General features: G+C 36.0%; 1 protein-coding gene across 3 annotated transcripts in view; it reads left to right on the forward strand.

Annotated features, from left to right (window-relative positions):
• The window catches only part of LOC148651421 (retinoic acid receptor beta-like), a 263,163-nt gene that overhangs the window by 82,003 nt on the left and 159,795 nt on the right, over nucleotides 1–21,365 (forward strand). For all 3 annotated transcript variants that reach the window (XM_088601681.1, XM_088601679.1, XM_088601680.1), the window contains one exon: nucleotides 7,206–7,297. The gene's annotated coding sequence lies outside the window, so the exon portion shown is untranslated. The remainder of the gene's footprint in view (nucleotides 1–7,205; nucleotides 7,298–21,365) is intronic.

Consider the following 21,365-nt stretch of genomic DNA (forward strand, 5'->3'; position numbering starts at 1 on the left):
TTTTAAAAAGGTCCACTGTCACAGAGTCTCAAATGGATCTAAGCAACGAGTTCCACAGAAATGGTGCTGCACAGTATTATTTATCATGTTGTGGGGCCTGGTCTTTGGTATAGTAAGACCTGAATCAGAAGATATCAGATTAAATGCTGGTCTATACTCATGTAATAAGTCCTTAAGATAACCTGGAGTAGACCATTCAGCTTCTTATACATGAGCCATAGAGTCTGAACATCTGTTCTTAATTTCACAGGGAGTCAATGCGTTTTGCATAGGACAGGGGTTACATGCTGATGCAGTTTTAGTGATCACACAAGACACAGAATTCTGTACTTACTGAAGCCCATTTAGTACATTAGCAAATACCCCAGTAAGAAAAGCATTATAGTAGTCTAATTTGATTATATATCTATATTCCAGCACTGGATTGACAGAGCAAACAAATTTACTGAGCAATTTTATACTGTAGTAAAAAAAAATATCTTTGCGATGTTCATGAGTGAAATTCTAATTTCCATAAAGGGTTTAGTTTTATCACCATCAATATCAATAACAACACTAAAGTTACCAATTACTTAAATACCTTTTAATACAAATGTGATAACAGCAGACTTGAAGCATACTGTTATAAGATCATATGCAGTATTAATGATGATTGTTGATAGTTGATGATTTTAACTAGTTATGATTATAACTACTTGAGGAGGATATTAACACCCAGAGAAAGAGCTGAAAACATCAATTTACGTAGAAATAAAGGAACAAACATCTCAAAATGCGTCATTTTAGCTACCAAGTAAGTCATTAACAACAGTTAAATGAGAGTTCAAACCCGTTAAAGGAGTGGGTGAAATTCTCATGGCTGCCAGAGGTTTCAATAGAAGTTTATTAACACAATTTGGTTGTGAAGGAATCGCATGAATGTGCTACACTGTTCAGTAGGTTCAGTAAAAGTAGACTTATTAGCATAAGGAAAAGAATTTGGCAGCCTCACTAAAGGAAGCTGTTGTGATTCATCAGCCTGTAAATGAACAGCCAACCTGCACTGTCTTCCTGCACAACCTGTTCAAGATATCATCCTGCTTTCTTCAAAGATTGTAGTTCACATGGGTACCAGGGACGGGTATGAACAAAAGAAATGAGACAGGAGTTAAAAGATCAATGACTTGTATTAGAGCTTTGTACTGCTGAGCAAACGTTTACCATAAGAATGACCTACAGTATAGTTTTTGTACAGTAATCTTTCTCACATAGTAATTCAATGCAGACCAGCATGTGTGTGCCAACTAAATCACCACCCTGTGAAGAGTTCTGAGATTTTCAATTGGTTTCCTTCAATTGGAATAATGGGATTAGCCTCATTCTGTCTAGGACCTGGAGCGCCTGGTCCCGTCAAGTTTTTAGTTCCTGTTTTTGTTCCTGTGCCGGTTCTGATTCGGTTCCCGTTTTTATTCCCTTTGTCTGCATCTCGGATGGACCGCCTGGCTCTGACACCTGACACCTGCATGCTTTTTTCCCCATGTTTTCCTCACTCTACCCCGGATTGTGTCGTCTGCATAGGGTCCTGAAAGAACACTTCCGTTACATGAACAATCTTAAAATTTGTCATTGAGACAAATTAAGATCCAGTAAAAAGGCCTCGGGGTATGTAAGATTGTGGGAGTGGGAGGAGCCACGGCGAGCACCGGTAAAAAGCCAGCGCCCCTAACTGAGGGATGGAAGCACAGATGTGAGGTTAGCAAGAACCGAAAATAACACCAAAAAAAGGTGAAAAAATAAAAACTAAAATAAAAACAATTGTGCCACTGTGCCTCATGACATCCGTTAAATAGGCTTACCCTGTTTAACGGGATCCAGCCTGGGAAAAAGAACTTCTAGCACAGCGGTGACCAGACTGGAAGAGCAGGGAGAAAAAGGCCAAAACAAAATAAAAACTCAACATGGGAGTTTCAACAGGGTCAGCCTGTCCAGGTAGAGATTTGTGATGGGACAGGCAAAAAGAAAAAGAAAAATAACGATGACCTTCCGTGGGTAAATTCCCTCAAAGGATGCCAGTGAAAATAAATCCTCCCCTTCCAGGGGTGGCCTTGCTCGTCCCTTTGGGGGATGTCCAGTGTGCCTTTATAGGACCTTCACAACTGTGGCTCATCTTCTAGTAGCCCGAAAAGCTGTGGCTACAAAGGCAACACCCCTGCGTAATGCCACAGGTTAGAAATGCTGAGTTAAAACACTTACAGGTTTAAAACACTGAAAAGAATTTTGGAATCTGTGGCCATACTTATGTGTTGGAATGTTGAGTAAAACAGAAAAAAAATAAAGTAGCTAAAAAGCAGGAGGTAAGCATTTAAGAGAATCCACATAAAATTTAAATCACCAAGAAGTGAAATACTCGCATACAATGGACAAACCAGAGTTTATAGTTTTGAAACCTAAGAGTAGTAAATCAGAACTACTAACAGGGGCTGTGATCCTTTATATTAAAATGTAATTATCCACAATTATACAGAATTCTGCATACAAACCGCATCAGATAACACTAATAACCTCACTACAACAAGAATCCTTGCACTAATACCAATATCTGAACAGAATTCCTAATTATGGCATCGATCATTCAACATATGTTTACATATGGCGTGGTTACAAATGCTTTATATACTGCAATTGTAACTATATTTTACATGTGTCCCTAAAGCAGAGTGCTGAGTTATATCTTTTTAAAAGGCAAATTAAATATTTCAAGGATGTGTTTGGCAGACTGTGACAGTGCTTGACCATTAATAGCTCAAGTGTTGTTTAAAAAATTGAAAACCACTAAAAATCTGGATTGAGTTATTACGGTGGAGAAAAGGATGCCTTTTACTGCAAGACAGTTACTATTTTGTTTTGCTTTTTACACAGTCCATTAAGGAAAATATCGAAAAAGGTTGCAACATAAGGACTGGTGTCATCAGACCAGCTGTCTGGGTCTTTTTCTTTTTATAGCTCATTAAATACTAGTAGCATCATTTTGTTCTCTCCTTGGCCTTGAAATACAAGTCGCTTCTTGTTCAGGCAGTCACTGGCTGCTATGGCTACAAATCTAAATGTGTTACTTTCAGAGGGCAGATCTATGAACTAATAAACGATATATTAAAAAAAAACATGTTTTGCTAATTTTATTAAGTCTGTAGTTTTCATTTTTCTCATATATGCATACAGTTTCTGTTCACCAGATCTTTATTATTTTAAAATGCCTCTTTCAGCTGTCAATATTGTAAGTATAGGTACTGCTCCCTCATTCTTTCACAAATAGATACAATTACATAAATGTATTCATGCTCAAACTCCTCACAAGTAAAAAAAAATGAAATGATGAAGAATTGGGGAATACGTGCAGTACAAACGATTTTATAATTCAAATGAAGAAACCTAAAGGTATTTTGGTAAGTAGATACTGAATTATCTTTTTGTTCACCCCATATAAATATTCAATCTATTCAATCCAAGCTAATACAGTAGATGTATTTCATGTGAGCAGTCTATCCATTACTTTCTTTAATAACGTTAATTACTTGAATCTTCTGCTGAACTTCAAGTACTGAATTTGTGGCTTTTAACAGACTGCCACAGGTTTCAGCATCCTTAGAAAAAAGGGCATGAATTATTATCTCATCTTAGAGACCACAAAGCTTCCTGGTGTAGTAAACCAAGTCATTGCTTAAGCTTTGACCTGCTGAGGAGAGTTCTAGTTCTTCTGACACAGCTTCAAGTGATTTGATTTGTATTACCTCATACTTTCCAGGGCAGACTGATTCAAACATTAGATAAGATGTAATTAACATCAGTTGTTCTAATTAATTGAACATATATATAACATAAGCTTTACAAGATGACAGTAATCACTACCCCACAAAAAAAGGTATTCATGTAAAAAGGCCATTTATCCCAACCAGGACTGTGTTTAGTCCTAAGCAGCATTATTCCTTACTGGCAAAGAGTAAAACAACTTAAAGCTCATTATAACTCTCAGATTGGTTTGCAGAAAATATTTCTACATAAAACACTTGCTTTTCATTAAAGTGGATCAGTGTTCACGTGGTTTGTTTCTTTTTATATCATATTGCATTCAATACAGTCGACGGGAAAGAGAAAATAGAAGCAGTTAGGGTTAGAAAAGGGCAATCAAATAACAGTAATATATATCTTTGTGAGTTTTTTCATGAATATCAGTCAACATTTATACATTTCTGCAAACTAAGAAGGTATATTATATAGAAAAAAATATATTCAGTATGATTTTTTCCTGCAACTAAACAAAAATGAGAATGACTCTTTCCCAGGCTTTGCTGTAAGATTATTCTTATGAATAAAAGGATATCTCTGTATCTTTGATACTTGTCTTTATTAGTTTTGCTTTTAATGCACAAACATCAGCTTATGACTGCAACTCCCTCCGTAAGAGTTGGTAAGATCAACAGTTCTTCATAAAGACACTGAAGAGCCATCTCTTTCTCTTTTGTTTCATTTCTTTTTCTCCCAACACTTCAGATTAATTTGGTGTGAAGATCCTTGTTTGTTTGCTACCCCGGCCTTTGTTCCTTCTGAAACATTTGATGTATGGCTGCTATAATGAATCACTATGAGGTAAGAGGAGGATAGCTGCGGCCTCTCCTCTTTTCGTCCTCCTGTGCCTCAAAGTGCATGTAATGAAGAGACTCTCAAGGGACGAAAGCTGGGAAATTCTCTCTGGACCCAAAGGAGGCCATTCATCACATCAAAGGCTCTATCATTCACCACAGACGTTATTTAAAAGGTGGACAAGTTGATGCCATCGGCCCTACAGTGGTGTTCCTTGTAACTCTTTCCAATGTGCAACACATCTGTCATCAGTTGAATTATTTTCCGTACTAATCGAAGCACGGGAACCCTACAGTAAATTTAGAAAATTGCACAGATTACAAATTTGATGCATTTTGACAAATGTGTAATTTGTTTAAGCTTATAAGAAGGTATTACACAGATTGCAGAAGAAACCCCAATAGGAATTTATTAAGGGAAAATGCACAGCACCAAGCAATCATAGTAAAACCACAATAAAGCTTGGAGAGGTATGGTTAAGTGTGACACAGTTAATGGGAATCCCTCACTGAGAAAAAACAAACGTATATTATAAGCATGGTCAGACAATGAGAACAGGAATACTTAAATTAATGTAGTCAATTTTATATTAAGTGGGATGTGATGCTTTATGTGAACATACTGTAAGCAAGATATAATTACAAGACTTTCCTTGTGCTACCAAAAAATTGGTATTTTCTCAGGAGTAATGTGTCACCCGAAGAAGGCTCCACAGCCGAAATGTTGTGTTTTCTTTCTTCTCTTTTCAGCATGAAATAAACCTATTACTTGTTCCTTTGCAGCCTATGCATACAGATGCAGCTACCCACCTGAACTACTTTTCTCAGGAGTGAAAGGAGTGAAAAAACAAGTTCTCCATTTCCCATGAATTGCACAGTCACAAAGATATGTCTTTATGAATTAATAAAATAAAATAAAAACAATCTTTGAAACCTGCTATTGTTTATAAAAAGATTTTTTGTTAGTATAAAAGGTGTAAATGCAAATTATTTAAAAAATCATTGTGCTTCTCACTGCATTGAGTAGCATTACAAATGAGAAACCACTAGTGCACTTAGCATGACTCACAAAATCACAGGCAACAGCAAAGGTGACAGTGAGAGTACTGTTGTTGTCTCAATGACACTGCTTATAGTACTTGGCACAGATTAACTTCCATATTCATAATTCATTCTAAAATAACACACTTCTGCATGTTCACAGGAAATGGTGCAATGATCATACTTTTATTCTAAAAAATAATGTGTTCTATGAATGATCACACTATAGTGAAAAAGTTCTTGTATTATTAAGTCTTTATAGTCCAAATCTATCACACTCTACAACTTCAGGTAATGTAAGATAAGCAGTAAATCCATTTGAAACTTGCACAGTTCAAGGTGTTGACTTTCTAAGAAGAAATGTCCTTAATAATTCATGAAAAGATGTTTATTACAGAAAGTGCAGAGAACTTCAGGGACTGGATTGTCTTCCCAATCTGCTTTCACAGATTCTCCCTACCCAGCAATCTGAAAAACTCTGCTATTGAATGAAAGACTTTTTCTTTGTTATCACCCAGAAAACAGCCATTTATTTTTTTTATTTTTCACTTGATAAATTGATACAGATTTACTTATACCCAACACATTTCAAATCTTTCCAGACAGACAGTTCAGTTTCCAAAGTAATAACTGAATGCATAAATATGGAACTTTTTTTCTGTTTGACCCTGTTGAATAATTATAAGATGTAGTAGATACGGTACCAGCAACAGATTAAATATGAATTAGACATTAATACCCTAGACTAGGGGAATTACAAGAGATTAATGATTTTGTTTTCCATGTAATAATTACAACATAACAGAGTATTACTTTTGGCCTTGTACACTGAAATTACTTATAAGTAATCGGTGTAATTTATAAATGACTTACTTATGTTACTTATGTGCAACTTTAAAGCAAGAATTATTCACACTACTCTGCAAGGAAAGAAAAATAAAAGTAAGTAGGACATTCAGAATGCCCTAATAAGGGAGAGATGCAATGGCTCGGATATCTTGTCTTATTTCACATCTTGAAGTACATATAATAAATTTAATCCATCCATACATTTATGGTCCACTCTTCTCGGTGAGTTTCAAGACATTGATAATTTAAATACTCTGTAATTCAGAAACTAAAAGCATGAATGAAGACTGTAGATCATGAAATATGCATGGCAAAAAAATAGCAGATGTGGCTGTTTTTGAGTTTGTATGGCAAATTTATATCAGATCAAACATTTCAAGCCATCTAAATCAGTTATAAACAGTTGTTGTTTTGTTAGCAGGGTTTAATTGAAGAGTGAAGGTGTGTCAAAGCCAGGACTGATAATAGTGTTGCAAGCCTGATGACTACATTACATGTTTTAGCAGTGATGCCCATTAAGTTAGAGAGCAGCAGCTGGGTCCCCTGAGATAGTTCATGTCAAATGCAATAAAAGAAATCTTCACAAGTCATCCGGACGCATTTTAGCGTATGCTTTAGAAAACAAGGCCTTGAGTTCAATGCAGTGATTTGATTTTTTTCCCTTTTTTAAAATGAAACAAATGTGTTTTATTTTTGCAGGACGCTAATACAGATTTGCATAGATGCAGAATTCATCAAGTGATGTTCCTTGGATCTGATGAATTCAAGGTGTCACCTTCTGGTACAGAAAGGTTAGTACCCTAGATTAAATCAGGCTTTTTAAATGTACATGCTAACATGCATACTATTTGTATGTGTAAGTCCTTGTTGTGGGTAGATTATTTGTTGTGCCCCTGTTAATGAAATATTTTCCACTTTATGCAGAATTATTAACTTGAAGTGAATGTGGAATTGTTGGTATACTGTATGGCATTTTTATATTTTCTATAAAATATAGAAGCTAGGTTTTAAAGTTAGATTTGCAGCATTCTCTGCATCTTCTACTCCAATCAAACCTATTATAGTTTGATACTTAAAATTAAATAATGTGTTTCTCTCAATAGTTAATCATCTGTAACATAAATTCATTTCAGTAAGATTAACTGGTGGTGACTCACAGTCAATTTAAATAGAATGAGAGCTTACCTCTTACAAAACATATGTATTTTTATATGGCTGTGTTAGTGTAGGGATGTTTAGAAAATTAGATATTATACTTGGCTAACTCAGTGTTTTGGAGGTTGAGGCTCTTAAAAGTCCTTTCGAAATAATACTCTTTCTTATTTCTTGAAGAAATACTGTACGTGCATATTTTCTTTTTATTTTCTTTATTACATGTTGAGCACAGGTGGACTGCTTACAGTATGCATTTCCAAAAAACATTTGTGGCAATCAAGGTTCACAGTCATATTTTTGTATTAGCCTGCTAAGGAATGTCATTTGTGTCATCCAGTTATCAGTGAACTTTAAACCTTCAGGCCCATTCAACCTCTTATGAACAGAGATTTCCATGTGTTTATTTTTGAGGCGCATATACATATGTATATACAGTATGTAGAATATCTTTATACACCTGGACTAGAAAAATCCCCATTTTTCATTGAAGGATAATTTTTTTTTTCATACATTTATTCATTTACAGATATTTGCCTTTCACAGTACCCTCTCTGTCCTTTACAATTTCCATGTAATTATCCTCAGTTTAACTCTCATCTGTTCTCAGTTCTCCAGTCCTTTACTTGCACCACCAACCCCTCGTATCTCAGCTCTCTGCCTATCTACTGTACACACTTGATGAACTGTTATGAACTGAAATGTTACTGCATATTTTACTCTGGCTTTCTACTTTTCAGTGTGGAATTTACCTCAGCATGTTTCTTTGTAGATCGTACAGTGATGCAGTTCCTTACTCCATCATGTATCTATGAATCCTTGCTAAATTAAATTATGTTCCAAAGGGACAGCTACCATGCCATGGGGCATTAATTCTAGGTCTAAAGATTAAAAAAGGCTTTATTTTTAAATGATATGGGTTTTGAGGTCTAGGCTGAGATTTGAAATTATAATTACTTATCAAAGTATCTGTCTGCTGCTGTTTGGATTTTGTAAGGATTGTTCTCCTATAGTCCAGCCAATGTTTACATTTTTTGTAGAGATATATCTGTGAGATAAAGCTTTATCTAGATAACTAAGGTTTAGAGATCTGTGCCAAACAAATTAGCATAAAACAACAACAGAACATGGGCACTTCAGTGCTGGGTTTCTTTTCAGAATTTCCACAATAGAAACTTGTTTATATTTTTAGATTTTACACAAATATATGGAGGACATACAATGCAAAGACGATTTGTCTCATCACCCAATGCCTAGAGTTTGGTCTTGGAGACTTGTATCAATGCGTCAAAGATTGTGGTTGGATATAAAACTGGAAAGAGATGAGTGCTGTAAGGAGGGGGAGCACACTCCATTCAACCCACTGAAGGTTATATGTTTCATATGGAAGTCATATGATTAAACTGGAAGCCGGTTCTAAAACAGGACTAAGATGTGCATTGGACTGGGACGTGCAGTAGATAAAATTCTTGTCATTGAGTTTTGAAAATACTTCAATGTTTTCACTAAACTCCTAGACTCCCTGGGAATAAGCACATTGCAATTATCAGTTCTAGAGAGAACAAAGGCTAATTATTTAACCTTGGTCCTGACCCTATGAACAAATTTATACAATAATCTTACAGGATATGAAATAAATTCTGAAACACCTGTGTGTCATTCCTTTACAACTCTCACTTTTTAACCATCTCCGATGATGTGATAAATATTTGTAAATGCTGAAGTTTAAAGTTCAATCTATTGTTCTTCTTTGAGTCTCATTTACAGTAAAGCTGAAGTTAGGTTGTATCAGTTATACACCTGGAATCCTCTTATAAACACAACTGAGTGTCCAGTGTATTTTATACTGGATATCAATAATTTGATTTTCGGTTTCCAAAAAAATTGTGAATGTTTCCTTTGGTATTTTTAAGAAATTAGAATTCAAATTTCACACGATTTCCCTGTCTTCAATTTATTAAACTAAATCATCTCAATTTAATTAAACTGGAAGAGGTGAGCCTTGAAGCGCTGTCTTGTTTAACATGAACTTGATTAAAGTTAGTGAGAGAAGACCATTTTTGAAATCAAAGTATAAAGGTTGAAAAAGCACATAGTGTATGTGCCAGGAATTTGAGATTTATAAATTAAAATTCTCCGTGTCAGAAAGGGAGCTGCTGAAATGAGATGGAAAAATCTATCCTGTAAATGACAGGAAAATTATTATTGTTTGTACGTGTTATGTATTTGCATTGACATTGAGAGAGTTTTCTATTCTTTTTTATTTTTTGATGGCAAAACCTGTCTCACAAAAAGATGTTTTTGGGAAAGATTAAGGAGAAGGAAGCCTGTGTCATTTACTTAGTCTAAAACAAAAGTAAAAAGCTGACATCCCTGCCTGCAGTTATCTCAGCTTCCAGAATTAGGTCAGTTTCATAATATTCTAGTGGGATCTCAGAAGTCTGCATCTGATATATTAAAAGCATTATCTGAAATAGCAAGGCATAAAGAAGATGAAGCCACAACTTATGTCTTGCTTATTGAAAACAAAAAACAATAAAGATGATTTTTTTCTCTTAAAAATTAGGAATTAAAATATATTTAATCAGTCACCCTGTATCTGAAACTGTGTCACTAATTAGCATTGTTAATCATTATTGCAAGTGATTCTGATGACTCTTCAGGGTTTATTGAACAACGATTTAACTAATTTAGAACACAAGGTGCAATACTTAAAAGCAACATGCCATTAAGAATTTGTGAATATACAGTATTGTATTTTTAAAAAGACAGATTTTTGCCATCTCACTGGTTCCCAAACAAGACAATTCTGATTGACTAGGTTGTATAAAGTGTAAAACAGGTAGATTAGCACAGAGGACAGACATTTCCAAACACACCAACACAGGCCTTTTTTAATGAGCTTTTATAAGATTGGACACGGTCTCCCAAGTGCAGATATGCTATTCAAATTCTTATATAGTTGCTGAATCCACCCACAACTGCGGAAGCATGAATGTAAAAAATCGAAATCTCCCATATACAGAGTATATTTAAATACAATATCTTTCCTTTAGAGGAAGTTTTTAAATTCTTTTTCTCATTCATTTTAACCACGCAAAGGAGTTGTTTTGTCCCTCGAGCTCGATTAACATGTCAGCACTTGCACACTAACACAATCCGCAGTATCCACCCATGTAGGACAATCGAACAGTATTGTGCTCTTGTTATTACAACCCGTGGAAACCAAGGCAATTGAAACTTTATCAGGAAAACACAATTTCCATTCAGATTTTGTTCCAAAAAATGAGAATTGTTTTTCTTCTTCCTTTGAATTCTTGTACTTACTGAATACCTACAGTCATGACCATTAAGTAGCAGCTCGCCAAACTTCAGCTTAAATTAAATAAGGTGTGAAAAGGTAAACTGTTGCTTGTGCTCATTTTATGTGATTTACATAATTCATGAAGTTAATACTTTGTTTGTTCTTACTATATTTTAAAATAACTTACATTATTTTTATTTTGCATTAATAAATTATAATTATTTTTATGGTTCAGTTTTTGATACCTTTGGAAACAATTACAGTATATATACATTAAATCTAATAGATAATATGTGAGGGCCTTAAAACAGAGCACCTGTTTTATAGGGAAAGTAAACACCATTCTTGTTACTAACATTAAAAAATGTGAAGGTTATATTGTAATAAAGAGTGTTTTACACTTGTCTTTTAAGTGGAAAAAATAGTCAGATAAAATTTAAAATGTTACTTTTAGGAAAACCTTTCAAACCTAAGGTTTTCTCCCTTTTGTTTTTTAAAAACCTACCAGAGAAGGTTGCTTTAAATTGTCAGTATTGCTCATTCTATCAGGTAAGCTTTAGTGCAGTATTGACTGGCCAAAATGAATGCTGATGTGACTTCATTTATTTAATTAATGTTTTTTTCTTTTTAAAACAATTGAACAATTGTGATTCCATAGCAATTTTGGCAAACCTCTAATTCTTATCTGAATAAAAATAAATTAGGCAACTTATGAGAGTCCTTGAGCATAACATGGTTACTACTGTCCAGTAGTGCAGAGTCAATAGCAGCATTCATTATATAGGTCTACATTTTTACATCAAACTTTTCATTTTCTGTCAGCTTTCTGCCAGAAATCTTGAGATTTCACATACGGTGAACATGTGGTATGTATTGTACAATTTATAGAAACAGACTCAAGCCTTCTGATTTTTGCATGACATTTCATGGTTCATTTAAAAATAGTTCTGATTAGCAGGAAGTCTAGAAAGCTTAAAAAAATTGTTTTAACTTTTTATCCACATGTTCTAGGTCAGACATCACATGGCAGAGAGTGAACGTCATCAGAGGCCTTTCTGCCTGGTATTTTATCATGTTAAAAGAATATTCTTCTGGCAGAACTCTTGCATTCTTCATATCTTTTCATCATAAGGGCCACTAAATATTTTTCAAATTGATCTGAAAATATATTATTAGGTGTGATTATTCTTCATGTAAATGTGTCCACCTTGTTCTGTATGTATCTTGAAAGTATTCATCAGTAGTTTATTTTTTAAATTAATGCAGCTCTGCAAGATGTTCAGGGGTTTTGTTGCTGACATTACATAAGCTTGCTAACAGGACTGTCGAATGAGTCTGTTCGCCTCCAGAGATACTCATGAACACTTTCTCGTGTAACGGTAGCAATACTTTTCTGTAGCATCAAATGAAGTGATGGCTCCTCTATGGCTGACTCAACAGTCTTTAAGTGTATTTTATATGACCATTACAGTACTGTACATGCAACGCTTACCCACATACGGTATTACAGTACTGTAATACTGAGTGTAGCAGGCTGTGGGATGCAGAGTTTCCCTTCCCTTTTTTTGTTCTTGTAGTGGATTGAAATTAGGATTCAGGAATCCCAATGTTGTTATCATGGTCACATGGTCATTTTATTCTGCAAATAATAATAATAATAATAATAATAATAATAATAATAATAATAATAATAATAATTGCTTACTCTTATATAGCGCTTTTCTGGACACTCCACTCAAAGTGCTTTACAGGTAATGGGGACTCCCCTCCACCACCACCAATGTGCAGCATCCATCTGGATGATGCGATGGCAGCCATAGTGCGCCAGAACACTCACCACACATCAGCTATTAGTGGGGAGGAGAGCAGAGTAATGAAGCCAATTCATAGATGGGGATTATTAGGAGGTTTAGGAGATTATTATGAATGGTAAGGGCCAATGAGAAATTTGGTCAGGATGCCAGGGTTACACCCCTACTCTTTTCGAGAAACGCCCTGGGATTTTTAATGACCACAGAGAGTCAGGACCTCGGTTTTACGTCTCATCCGGAGGATGGGACAAGTCAGTCAGATACTGACTTGTCTTTGTTACTGAAGCTCTTCTCTTATTGTGTTGATTGCTATCATTTTCTATCTAATCCACCAACTCTAGACATGTTAGGGATGATCTACAGAGAAAAAAGTAACAGAAGCACTTATTTTTTAATTTACTTGGTTCTTGCAATTACCTGTAGAGTGGTGAAGTGAACTGATTCTTGGTTAGTTGAATAAACAATGTGAATTACCACTGATAGGAATTCTGGCAGAGGAAACATATTTAGCCTTCAAGAGTATGCTTCATTTATTGGCTTCTTACATTATGCTATGCCTGAATGAAAATGTGATGGGAAACAGTGGAATGCACTGGATTGATGCATTTTATTCTTTGTTCTAACACAATCAATGAGGCCATAGTGCAGTCAGCTGATACTTGTGTATCTGGCTTCAGGGTCGAATTTACATTGGGATAACATTTATCACAACACACGTGTCCCCTTGACAAAATTATATATAACTATCCAGACAGACATCCCTGCCCTGCTTTAAATATGCACACCTTCTTACAAAAGCTGTTAAAAGCTAATATCAACTGGATTGTAACAGCACTGTGAATGGGATTGTCGTGGCATCTTTAATTGAAGGTACATGAGTACAGTCCATTTGTTCTGAAATTATTAGGTGGTGTTTGAGAAAAACAATTATCTTAGTTTATGTTTAGAAATGACTCTACTCAAAAGAAACAATAAAGTAGGATGACCATTACCATAATTGACAAATTCATTTATTTGAACATTATAGACATTATAGTCTATATATTGCATCGTTAAGGGTCTGAGTCCAGACAGCTGTCTCGGTATCCAGTTCAGCCTGTGTGTCATATGTTTTTTTTAGGCATCTTTTGCCAACACTCTCTGTCTGTCTGTCATGTAGCAAATAACCTTGAAGTTCTTGCTGTACAGCTGTAGGAATAATGTCGTAGGAAAGTAAAATCGGTTTAAGAAAATATTATTTTTAATACATTTGAATAATTAGTTTTATGAAATTAGCATTATTTAATAATGTTTATTGTCACACTATGAGTTATAAAAACTAATAAGGTTTAATTACTATAAAGAAACCCTCATACAGTATAAGCAACAGTACATATTTAAATTGTTTGGTCAAATTTTTAATTCTGGATAACAAATATAAATATAAAATATACCATGCTTAGTATGTTGGCTTTAATTCACCTCATACAGAAAATTATTGTGCGGGTCAGATATCAGTGCTGTCACATTCCCCCAAAAGAATCCCCAAAAACACAGAGGCAGATTTCAAATACTGAGCTAAAAGTAAATCAGTCTGGCTGCAGTTTCACTTTAACCAAGCAGAACTGTGTGTAATGAATGAATGCTTTTGACGCAGGCTTGTTTGGACTAGTGCAGTGGTTCTCAAACTTTTTAGACCAAGTACCACCCCTAATCCAACCAAAGCATCCAAGTACCACCTACAGGTCATCATCTCATAGGAACCCCAGCAATTCTCAATGACCAACATGAGTGCATGTGCACACACTCTCACACATACATACAATAAATATTATAATAATAAACTTTGTTTGATATATTAAAATGTGGCTTCTCAAAGTGTTTTACAGAAAAAAAACAACAACAAATAAAAATAAAAAAGCACCATTTCGGTGAGAGGGGTGAGCCTGTTTAGTAGAGCAAAGCAGATGTGAATTCATTTTTCAAGCCTTGATACAATTCACAACAGTCTTAACAGATTTTAAATCATCAGGCATTTTCTTGACGGCAAAGGTCTCGCGGTGGATGTTGCAATGAAACCATTAATTTCTGGAGCAACCTCTCTAATTCGTGCAACTACACCGCTGTGTCGGCTCTAGCACCGTCTGTACAAACTCCGACACATTTTATCCAGTCGATGCCATTCTCTTCGATACATTCATTCAGAAGCTGAAATACGTGCTCTCCTGTAGTTCCTGTTGGTAGCGGCTTACAGAACAGAAAGTCTTCATGGGACATGCCCTCAAACTCGTATCTAACGTAAACGAGCAAATTGGCCAAATCGACTACAGACTCATCTAATTGCAGTGAAAAACATCTGCTCGTCTTAACGCGCTCTGTCAGCGTACTTTTGATATAATCCTTAATTTCAATAATTCTATGAATGACTGTGTCTTTCAGGGGGGGCAGCAGGTCGAGCTGTTCAGCAGCTTTTTCTCCACACATAATAGTGTGGGGCTTACCTGCTTTAGCAATCCGCAAGCTTGCATTTTTCCACGTTTCCGTTTTTATTTCAGTGTTTATTTTAAGTATTTATTTCATGCGCATGGGAGAGAAACACAGAGACGCTCTGTGTATTTTTCTCAAATTAACTTAGAACAGTTCTTAAATATTTTTCTGTTATTTTTCACGCTTTCCTGTGCTCACAAGATTACCAGCGTTCGTAGCACGCATTTCTATGCATTCCTGTGTTTACAACGTTGGCATTGTTCCAAAATCACGCACATTCTCCTTTCTCTCTATTTGCTGGAGATACAGTAGCTTTTTTAAAATACAATTGGTCACTTGCATCCATAGCACGCATTCCTATAGAGTGGTATAGAATTACAGAGTGTCTCTTGTGTCCACTGAAGTATTAGCGCGCATTGTATCGTAGTACGTAGGCTGCGTATTCAACACGTATAAAAATACAAAATATGAAAACCCGTCCCGATTTTTTCAGCGCACACAACACAATTCCAGGGTCATTTGGCGTACCACCTGGCGGCACGCCACGTACCACTGCAGGTACGCGTACCACAGTTTGAGAACCACTGGACTAGTGGATCTGGATATGCAGTGTATAAGAAGCATGTATGCACTGAAAAATTAGGAATTAAAAATTGAATGATTGAAAATTATTCATCTGTAATTTAATCGGTTTCAGAAAGCTTAAGACAGGTTTTCATATTTTATATTTTAATAAAATTAGTTTATGTGTCAAATACGCAGCCTAAGTCCTCAGCTACGTTGATACAGTGCGTGCTAATACTTGAGTCTCTATACTCCTCTCGAGCTTTCAAAGAGACAGCTTAGCACCACATCCTCCAACAGAACAAGTGATCAACAATCTATACCTCGCAAAAATCAAGTATTATGTCATGGCTGAAAGGAATAGATGCCTAGAGTACTGATGCCAGCTCCAACAGATCACGCACACCCATTGAAAATGAGGAGGATTATACATCGTCACTAGGGTTACCATATTTGTACATAAAAAAGAGGACACCCTGAGAAACTTTCCTATTGCCTTATCTGGGAACGGGGTCGGGATGGAGACGGTTTTCAAAATATCCCACGTTTTATGTTCATTGGTAAAGTAACTGTGATGATGTTTAACTGTGTGAAAAAAGTCCCCTCCACTGCAATAACAGAATCCTCTGTTTTGCTGCCAGATTTTACAAAATAATCTGTTAATTTGGTTCTCTCCTCAAATTGCCTTTTTGTGTTTGTCTGAGTCAACATGAGTTTGCAAGTGAAGTACACCTTTATTTTCCACAGGGACAAAAGTACCAGGCTTACACACCAAACATTCAGCTTCCCATTCTTCTCTGCCACTTCTAAAACATGGACATTTATTTTGTGGTCCTGCTGTGAATTAACTCTTTCGCTTTGGCGTGGTGTTTGAGGGTAGGATATTGAGAAACAAAATAGGGAGCCTTTCAAGGGAATGCTTCCATAGACTGAGTAAAGACACAGATATTGATGCCCGATTTCACTCTCTCATGACATAATCTTACGGGTACAGGACGGAAACTGAATGACAACGTAGGTCGCAACGCGAGTTAGAGAAGTTAAGAAATTCTCTCTCTTTCTATCTTTATAATTTTTGTTAATTATTCTTCATGGTGAAAATAATGGGATCGAAATCCCAGACTTTTCTGGATATTTGAAAATTCCCCCTGGACGAGATATAAGGATCAAAAGAGAAGGCATGGCCGGGAAAATCCAGATGTATGGTAACCCTATCGGCCACCGACACTAGCTCTTCTGCTGAACCTGACGCAGACAGCACTGCTAGTGTTAGCAAGCGTTGGAAAATGGCTACAAGGCGGTACGATCCAAATTAACTAAGTGCTCAGTGCTATTTTTATTATGTGTGTGTGAGTGTGTGCGCACGTGCTCATGTTGGTCATTGAGATTTTCTGTAGTTCCTATGAGAAGATGACTTGTAGGTGGTATTTGGATGCTTTGGTTTGATCAGGCGTGGTACTTGGTCCAATATTTTGAGAACTACTGCTGTAGGTGACAAAACGCAAGTCAGGTGGCAAAACTTCCAGCTACCAGCAGTAGCAGGACTGGCTACCTTGGAGTAGGACTCTGTGGTGGGCAGCAGAAATCACTGGGTGACCAGAAGAGACGTTTGATGGAAGCAGAAGCAGGAAGAGCTAGTTACCAAGTAGCTGTATTAACTAGCTTGAGATAAGAACTCTTTGCAGGGCAGTGGAAGACACTACTGTGGCCCAAAAGAGTAGCCTGATGCACAAAACAGAAGAGAGCTACCACATGCAGAATTTAGCTAGACAATAAGTAATTCAAGCTGAACCCCTGAAACTGAAAGAATAACAGCTACTGTATGTATGCAACTGTAAGCACTGGGAGAGGGAAGACTCAAAGGACCAACACAAACCAGTTGGACGCCAACCAAAAGTAGGAGGATAGAGGGGGAAGGAAACATATCACTTTACCTGCCTAGGCCTAAAATGCTAGGGACAGCGAGGGGATGAATGAAGAAGCCTCGATCCAGGGCAGATTGATTCCATGTGCTTGCACCAACGGGGTGGACTTGAAGTCACCACCCAGATCCTGTGGTGGATAGCCAAAAAAAGGATTAGGGAGAGGGAAGAGACAAAACAGCATATATTGGCTGGGGCCTTGGGTGCAGTGGGTTGGACATTCTAACAGAAAAGGAGAAAGAAAGGGGAGGGAAGGAGAACAGAGCGATGAATATTTGGAAGAGAGAGATCAAATGGGAAAAGGGATAAAACTGTTCTAGGTCAGCTGTCACAGGAGCTGATCAGTAGACCTGATGCGCCTGGTGGGCGCAGAGACAATAGTTTTCAGTGAGGCATTAAGGCTGAAGAGGCAAGAGCGACTGCAGTTTTGGATGAATGCAATAAAGGTGTGGTCCCTGCAATGCCAAATGCAAGACGTGTCCATCTGTGACAAAGCTAAATTTAGAGTGCTAGAAAGATGCACACAGTACTGTGTTCAAGTGAGATTTTATGCACAGAGAAGTGGAAGTGCAAGATTAGAATTTGACCTCCATCCAATTGTCTGTTCAATAATAAGATTAATATTATGGGTAAATTTATATTCCTATAGTACATTCAAAGATGTTTATTATTCCAACTGTTTCTTTTGAGAATAAACTTCTTATGATTTTATTAAATGTCTGTTTTGTTTTTGCTTAATTACATATAGAAATATGCACAGCTAATATAAAGGTATACTGTAAAAATGCCAGATCACATACTTGTGAATTTGTTTTCGTTTTCTTCATATTCAAGATTATCATTATTTCACTCACAAAAAAGTTCAAACTTTATTGTACTTTTTCAAATGCCTCTCAGTTATGAAGAAATTATCACTTTAGTCGACTTCTTGTAACAAAACTGCCCTTAGTTTAACTTAGTTTAAACAATAAAAATCATGTTTAGCTCAGCACACTTAGATAAGAGACTGTGAACCTTTGTATTTTATTCCCATGAGTCAAGACCATCCTATTTACAAACTGATCATTATGTGGCAGATGGCCTTAGGTGTTATTCTTCCTTCATCTCCGAAAGAATTTACAGTACATAGTTGCTTGAGCAAGATCCAGTTACAGGGAAATTGTAAATTATTGTCAGGTTGATTAATTTATTTCAGCTATTCACAGTCTCTTAAATTGTAATCCAGACTGACTATGTCTACAGAAAATCCCTCCAGAAACTTTAGATCTCATTAGGGAAATTCTGTTGTTGGATAGATGTTGGGAGATGTTTTATGGAGTGTGTCAGCTAATGTCACCACTCTTTCTGAAAATACTTCATTGACGTGGGGATCCTGTAACTTCTTCACACACCTCAAAGTTATCCGGTTTATTATCTAGTGGTCGGAATACTGGTGCTACCTTTTGGGCAGCTAAATCATTCCTTTCTAAAACTATAGCAATGCTACCACTGTTGGAATAGACTGATTTAAGTGTTGCCTTTCTCCAAATGAAACACAGTTTTAATTATTTGTCAAACGGATTCACTAATTTAACCCTGAATAATGAAAGACTTAACCAACTACAGTATGTACATGTAACGTTGACAGGAAAAAGCTAAACTGCTTTGTTAAAAATTGTACAGTATATCATGTTATGGTCTGTGGGAATATATGATAATTAATGTTATTTATGGACAATGGCCAGGATTGACTAGTAAAATCTGGAGGGACATTTTCCTGCTTCAAGTGTTAATTTCAGTCATTGCCATGCTAGATAAATTTAACAGTTTTGCACAAATGATTTCTGTGTTATACCTCACAAAGTACCCTTAACATTCCTGTCATGTTTCATGAGCCCTTTATTATATAACTGCACATGCTTGATGGCTATTCTATTGGGACATTGCTAGGAAAACATATCCCAGCATGGTGCACAACTTAATCTTTTCAGAGAAAATTTAATGTAATATACAGTACACATACTTCAGGAATGTCACATCCTCTTAATAGCAACATCTTTAAATAAGGCTCCTTTTAGAAATATGAGAACATAATAAAATACATATTTAAGGGCAACGTTATGAAAATAAACTTTGCACAAGTAATTTTCTATAAGTGTATGCTAGTGTTTAAGCCATACAAGTCCATAAAGAGCTCTGTGGAAAACTGTTGCCAAGGGTGCTGTAGCAAATTGTTTGATTGATTGGAAGGCTGGTTGGTTTACAGGACTCACAGTATTCATTCCTGCAGTGCCACTATCATAAAATGACAAAAATACTCAACATTAATGGGGAATATACAAAAAACATTGCTTCTGTTGATCTCATAACACAAGTTCACTTGTACTGAACCTGATACAGACTGAGATAATATCACTCCATTGGGACGATAATAGTGCTAAATTCTACTAAATCAAGAGAGAGAGTTTTTTAGAATATCAAGCTCTACACCATCCCCAGAGTGGCCAATACCTAATCTCCAACAAGACTGATCAAGTGTGATGATCTAATCTTGTTTCATTTGTGCCGTGGCTCATATTACAGAGACTGATGTCTATCAGTCGCTGAGATTGATATGGAGGAGAAGGGTTTTTTTAAAGTGCGTAGTCTAACAGGAATCACCACCTTGGAGTCTAGATACCATTAAATTCTTCAATGATAGGAGACCTGATCTTCTGACATAGTGGAATTCTCTGTTAACTGGGGAGTGGTGCTGTGTGGCTCTGAAGCTGGAGGTGCTGGCCACTGTGCCCATGTGTTCAAAACCAGTCTGGAGAAGAGAAGCACTTAACCTACTCTGGAATCCAGAAGTCTCACATTTCACAGTGTACTGAATCTTTTAAACCTCCTGAGTCCTCAATTTCTTACTAAGTCTACAGTAATTTTCCTATATACTGGGTACATTTTATACTACATTTTAGACTAGATACATAAATAGTGGATACTCACATTTCAATATATTGCAAGCTGTGAATGTTTAAGTAAGAATCAAAGAGGCTCCTAGAAATACAGTATGCTTAAAATAGTAAACACATATCACATTTTATTGTATTCCAATATGGAGTCATAATGTATTTAATTGGAATTTTTGCCATTGATGAACAAAAAAAACCTTTCACCAAGTGAAACCAAAGTTCTACATATATTCCTAAATTCATTATTAATATAAAACAGAGAAAATAGGCAAAAACAGAGTATTTTATGTCAACCAATGGCAAAAATTAAATACATGAAGCGTTTTTTATGTTTAATACCACTGCACACCGATTTGCTTTATTCACAATCATCAAAATAATAATTATTCTGTTACACTTTTATAGGAAGTAGGCAAAGAAGCTAACAAAAATCTCGTTTTATTTGTTTTTCTATTTTTTTTGTGTGTCTATCCAGATACTCTGCTCATTTGTAGGTGACCACATGAGTCCGTGTTCAATAGGACACTCTGGGATGGACTGAGATAACTGAAAGACACTATCATGTAAATTCAGCATTATGCTTTGATCAGAGGAAAATGTACACTTCATATCTGTGTGCAGTAAAATTGTAATTCTGATCAGATGTTCTGTATGAAGACTATTCACAAAGCATGACCAATTTTCATCTCAATAAAGCTGTAATGGTA

The sequence above is a fragment of the Lepisosteus platostomus genome, chromosome 12 (assembly GCF_059453375.1).
Source record: "Lepisosteus platostomus isolate fLepPlt1 chromosome 12, fLepPlt1.hap1, whole genome shotgun sequence".
NCBI classification, from domain to species: domain Eukaryota; kingdom Metazoa; phylum Chordata; class Actinopteri; order Semionotiformes; family Lepisosteidae; genus Lepisosteus; species Lepisosteus platostomus.